The sequence below is a fragment of the Alligator sinensis genome, unplaced genomic scaffold, assembly GCF_000455745.1.
Source record: "Alligator sinensis unplaced genomic scaffold, ASM45574v1 scaffold1616_1, whole genome shotgun sequence".
Lineage (NCBI taxonomy): Eukaryota > Metazoa > Chordata > Crocodylia > Alligatoridae > Alligator > Alligator sinensis.
This window is the reverse complement of record NW_005843602.1, coordinates 34,553-41,036: the sequence shown is the minus strand read 5'-3', so window position 1 is coordinate 41,036 and position 6,484 is coordinate 34,553.

The window sequence follows — 6,484 nt, the reverse complement described above, 5'->3', positions numbered from 1 at the left end:
GACTAATGTACAGGCAGTCTCAGATAAAGCACCTGATTCTGTGGCCTACAATCAAGGAAGAGAAACCACTCATTTGACTGAAATCAAATCTGAGGGCTCTGGGCCTGTTCTTCTACCATAATTTGCATCCAAAAAATGAAGAGCTGCATATTGTCCCAGGGACACCGGGGCTAGAGGGAAACCCTGGCCCAAAACCAACGAAAAAGGAAACACGTACTTACCCCTTGCAGGAGCCAAGGACAGCAGAGGAGCACACGCCGGGAAATCACACGTGCGTTTTGTTCGCTGCGCTCACATCCAGCTGAGAGCGGGTGACGTCAGCGAGAGACGCCACCCGGCGGGAATAAAGTGCGTCCCCGGGAGCAGCGCCGGGAGGCAGCGGGGGGCGACGGAGCCCGCGGGGAAACCCGAGGTCACAAGCGGGCACGCACGGGGTTTCTCTGCCTCAGGCAGAGAAAGCTGCAGCAGCGCCAGGAGCGGCAAAAGCGGCAAGAGCCGCAGCTACCTGCCTCAGGGCTGCGGAGCCGACGAGAGAGCCGGTAGGAGAGCAGGGGAGGGAACCGGTCGCGGAGCCGGTGGAAAAGCCGCTGGTGGGTGATACTTTTTTATTGGACCAACTGCATGGTAGGGATAGGCTTTGACCAGCTTTGGCATGCAGTGCATTCTTCTTCAGGTCAGTCTTTTGTTCCTAATACAAGAAATTTGCTCCACACAGTCTTAACCTAAGCGTGAGTATATTTCTGAGTAGGCTCTCAGGTCTTCTCTCTCAAATCTTTCATTGGCACAGCTATGACAGTTATAAGGGAGTATTTCTTCCCTCTCCCCACAGCATACTTATGCATTTGGTGTAGGTGAGGCTCTGTTAAAACCACCAGCCTAGACTCTGTGTTGAGTGGCAGAATTTAAGCAGATTTTTCTAAGCACTAATGAGACCTACAGATGCATTTGCATACATATTAGACTAATGTACAGGCAGTCTCAGATAAGGCACCTGATTCTGTGGCCTACAATCAAGGAAGAGAAACCACTCATTTGACTGAAATCAAATCTGAGGGCTCTGGGCCTGTTCTTCTACCATAATTTGCATCCAAAAAATGAAGAGATGCATATCTAACTAGATGGTGTTTCTTTGGTCTTTCTTTGTTCCAAACTGTCCGTGTGAGAGGGATGTGTTGTGCTCGAATGTTTGAGGAATTGATGTTCTTGGTGGACAAACATCATGTCGAGTGAGTCACAACCCAGACGTCTCATTCCACTAGAAAATCCAGCAGTGAGAGATTCGGTATTCTGTGTTAGAACGAGCCATTCACACATGACATGTCCCAATTTAAAAAAAAGGCAAAAACCATATCCCTAGCATTTCTTTTAAGAAAGACTGAAACATATTGTCTTTTGGCCTTCCTGAAATGCTTTGTTCTCTTTCTCTTTAAGACAGAGGTTGCCAGGAAATTTCCCTGAGAAGAACTTTGCAGTTTTCCTTGCAGAGAAGGGAGGAAGCTCTGCAAGAGCACCCACTGGGGTTGAAAGTGCAACTTAATTAAAGACTTGGGACAAGAGTCCCCGAAGTGTAAAAAAAAAGTTTGTGTATTTTTTCCCCTTACATTTCAAAGCTATTGCTGAAGAGGTGATGTAATGGCCTTAACTTTCACTTGGTCTTTTAAAAGTCTGTCTTTATGACATGTGTGCTGCCCTCTCTCCACTATATTTTTCAACTCATACAAATAATTTTTCAGGCTCTGGCCAAGAATTTGTATTATATTTTAATTTTGAAACTTAAAGGGAGTTCATGCCTGAGGGATTTTAAAGTAATGTATTTCCTTAGAAAACTACTGGTGCCCCTTACTAAAGAAATGCCACGCCTAGAACAGTCATTTCTTTAAGTTTAAATGTAAAGATAGCGAGAAAAGAAGTTCACATGGATTTCTAATGTGCTTACTTTAGAGTCAAAGCCACATTATTTCTTGTAAATGCACATATAGCAATGGGGCGGGAAACGGAAAAGCTTCTGTGAATTAATAGAATACAGGAGACTAGATCTGTAAAGATTTGGGGTATGGGAGCTTCTTTTTTAGTAAATGACAGTGTTTTGTGCAAGAGATCAAAAGTAGTACTGAAGTGGTTACAGGAAGAGAGTAAACAGATCAGGGTAGGTGTCTTGCCTATCAAATATGACATTTCCCGCTTAAAAAACCCCCCAAAACCCTACCCTTAGACTTTATTTTAAAAAAGACTGAAATGTATTGTCATTTGTCCTTCCCTAAATGCTTTGCTATCTCCCACCTCAACACAGAGGTTGCCAAGAAATTTCCCTGAGCAGAAATTTACAGAGTTTTCAAACAGCTAAATGGAGGAAGGTCTGGCAGGGCACCCGCTGGAGCTGAAAGTGCAACTTAATTAAAGACTTGGGGTAGGATTTTTTTTTTAAAGTGGGAAATGTCATATTTGACTCTTTTCATTCTAACACAGCATACCAGATCTCTCTCTGCTGGAGTTTCTAGTGGAACGAGGCGTCTGGGATCTGACTCGCTCTACATGCTGCTTCTCCATCACGATTTGTAGGATGCAAATAATAGTAGAAGAACAGGCCCAGAGGCTTCATATTTCAATAGATTCGACTCAGATGAGGGGAATCTATCCCTTGATTGCAGACCACAGAATCAGGTGCTTTATCTGAGACGGTTTGTATATTAGTCTAATGTGTAAGAGAAGGCATCTGTAGCTCTCCATAGTGCTTTGAAAAATCTCTGCCAGTCAACACAGAGTCTAGGCTGGTAGTTTTAATGCAGCCTCACCTATACCAAATGCAGAACTATGCTGGGGGTTGGGAGGGAAGTAACCTTTCTCCCGTTTGGGGAAGTTTGTGTATTTTCCTCCCCTTAGATTTTAAAGCTATTGCTGATGAGTAACGTAATGGTCACAAACTTGACTTGGCTTTTGTAAAGACTGTGTTTTTTATGACCTGCCTTTTCTCCTCTCTCCACTACCGAATTTACTCAATAAGCTGGAGATGCATGATGAAAAAGTGTGCCTTTCTTCAATGTAGAATATATTTTTAAGGCTGATTTCAAATTGTTTTTATATATTGCCTATGTTGCATTTTTTCAACACTTTAAAATATTTTTTCAACCTGTGGGCGAGAATTGTTCTTATATTATTATAATCTTGAAAATGAAATGGAGCTCATGCCTGAGAGTTTTTGAAGCAATTTACTTTCTTAAAAAACGACTGCTGCCCCTTACTAAAGCAATGCCATGCCTAGAACAGTCACTTCTTTAATTTTAGAGGCGTTTTTCAAAGAGATTTATGTGGATAGCTCATGTGCTTGCTTTTTAGCCAATAACTCTTTATTTTTTATAAACCTCATATGGGATGGGAAAAAATACTTTGGGAATAGAATAGGATACAGGAGAGTAGGCTTGTAAAAATTTGGGGTGTGGGAACGTCTTTTTAAATAAATGACACCATTTTTTGGAAGAGATGAAACTTCTTTCTGAAGTGGTCACAGAAAGAGAGAAAGCAGATCAAGGTAAGTGATTCCTGTTTTCTTTTAGTCCTACTTTACGCAGCTGAAGATTCTAAAAAACAGATTTACCTTTATTAGAAACAGCACCATGTTTCTTCTTAAATGTCTGTATGTGATAATGACAGAAGAAGTGTCATATAAATATTTCTCAAAATGTATCTCAGGTATTACATTTCAAGAAAATCACATACATTTTACTTTGAACTATTATTACTTCTACTAGCAGTATTATTAATAAAATGTTTTGTTTTTATTTTATTTTATTTTACCTTGAAAAGTGCATGAAATGGCTTTTTTTGATGTGATAAAGGAGATGATACCATTAAGAATTGGAAGGTGGAAATTATTAATGAAAGCAGATTATTTCTGTCATGGTAGCTATGTAGTCAAAGGAACCTGAAGAGGAGGAAATGTTTGTAAGGACGGGGCTAAAATGTTGCTCTCCTGGAGTCAATTCCAAAATCCCTATTCACATTAGCAGGTCCAGGATTTCACCCAGGTCACTTTTAGGGCTATTGAAAGTGTTAGACAAAGAGAGATTTAATTTAACATAGCATATCATAAACGTCTGTGCTGTATATCATAACATACTTGTATAATATCATATCATATATTTCCACTTCAATGACTTTTAATCCCCGCCCCCCCCCCCAAAGGACTATTTGTGTTACATGCTTCACAACTCTATCACACAGGAACTTGGGGCCTGTGTTCTCTGAAAGAGTTTTCTCTTTTTGAGGACATAGACCCCAAATTACTGTGTGGTACTGGTGTATGAAACACATAACACAAACAATCCACCCTTTCAACACTTTCTCTTGTCCCTAGCTTTGCATGTGAGGGGCTAAATCCTAGTTAACTTTCTGTGCCTACTTGGTATGTACAAAGTTCAATAGCTATAGAGATCTAGGGTTTCTAGTTCACACTGCCAGAAGGAAGACATGCACCGAGGCAGAGGACTGCAGAGCCCCAGGGAGATTCTGGGGACCAAGGATGGTTTGAGAAGCCGGCCCCAGAAAAACCATACATTACAAAAAAGTGTCAAAGAAATCTTAACAGCACTTTCAATATTAGAATACAAACCACAGGAAATTCCTAAGACAGGACAGATAAGGCATAGCGAGCTGCTGATTTAAAAGAGACTTAACCTAAGAGAGTCGCAGAATTGTTAGTGGAGAAAAAAAAATCTTCAAGTCACTTGTTCTTATGGGTCTGCAACAGGACAGACTTCCAGGCAAAATAACTTCTTCCCAAGGTGTGAGAAACAAGGTTTCAAAGAGGCGCTGATTTTGGGTCACCTGCAGAGGGACAACCCAGCAAGGATCAGGGTTCCTGCCTGAAAGGAAAGTTTCTGAGGCCAACTGGGGCTCTTGATCACCAGTTTTAGCTGAGCTTAAATAACTTACTAGATAAAATTACCAAAAATGAGGCTGTCGGATGAAAAAAAAAAAAAAGTCTTATCATGCTGATTTTTAAATAATATCCAATTCATCCATCTGATATGATAAGCAGGTGTACCTTACCAGTTTCCAGGGGCATAGACTTATTGTAGTGAACAATAGAAAGCTAGCTGGCAAAATCAGATTTGACCACTTTAAAGTGCCAAGGCTGGCTGGCTGGATGCTGGCTAGTCACGTACAGCCAGAGATCACCTGTGATGGAGTACATTGGCCTGTGAAGTCAGAGGAAGGGCAGAGCAAGGTCACCATATCTTCCTCTCACATGAACACCAAGGGCGTTCTCTCTCTAGTTAATCCAGTAGATCCATCACCGCCCTGCAGAAACAGAGACGCCAGTGAGATTGTGGCCTTTTATCAAATAGGCAGAGGCAACTTCTGTCTGGCTCAGATAGTTCTTATTCCCAATTTCATGGAAATGAAATTCCTAATTTCATAGAAGCTATTCTTCAGGTCTTGCACCTGGACTGCTCCTAGTCAGGCCCTTCACACCATATTTTGCATTCTATGTCATCCAGCTGGTTACTAAAAATGTTCTGAATTAATATTTACATTTTGAAGGAAAAGGTCACTTAAAAGAGTGAAATTTCTTTTTCCTATAAAAAATATCCACACACATTAATTGAATTACTGATTTACAGTTTTTATCAAAAGCACTCCAGAGCTGATATTTCTTTTAATTATATTTTATTAATGGTTTGGTAGAAATGAAATGATATGGCACAGAGCTCCACCAACATGCGAATAACTTCATTTGACTTATTTTCATGACAATTATTTTTTGTTTTTAAGTGGCTTATGTTGTGTTTATTCTACTATTTCTTTCTTTTTCTTTTCTGAACAACCTACAACTGAACTCATTAGGTGGTACCTTTCATTTAGTCTATTTTAGTTTGTTTGCCCAAGTTACTGTATTTGACATTCAGAAAGAGCTGAAAATCTCTCCTCTGAAATTCAGATGTTATAAAGGAGAATCAGTCTGAGCTCTTGAAACACTGGACACTAAAAATGAAGAGCAGATAGAAACATTTCTTTTAAAGCCATTCTTTTTAAATAGTATATTGGCCTTGAAACTTTTCGGTGTTGGGCTTTTTATTTCAGTTTTGGTTGCTAAATAGTGAGGTGTTTGGAACAGACAATGTCTTCCCATACCCCGACATCCAGTTCCTGCCTGGTCAGTGCTCCTCCTCCTATTACTATGAATATCATTTATAGTGATAAATGTCTTTGTTGGTGGTAATGAAAAATGAGAACGGCCAGAACAACTGAGCCACACTCGGTCATTGTGGAATATTTCACCGAGATGATTCTGTGAGATTATTTCCTATTGATCTCAGTCAGACTTACACATAACAAGGTAGTATTAGGAGTGCAGCTCCTATTTGGGTAATATTACCAGCATAGAGCATAGGAACTCCTTATTTGCCCTGCATCTGGGTAGGGAAAGAACTATCCACTGACCTGCTCACTGCTGTGGCTACAATGCAACCAGGACTCCAGTTAA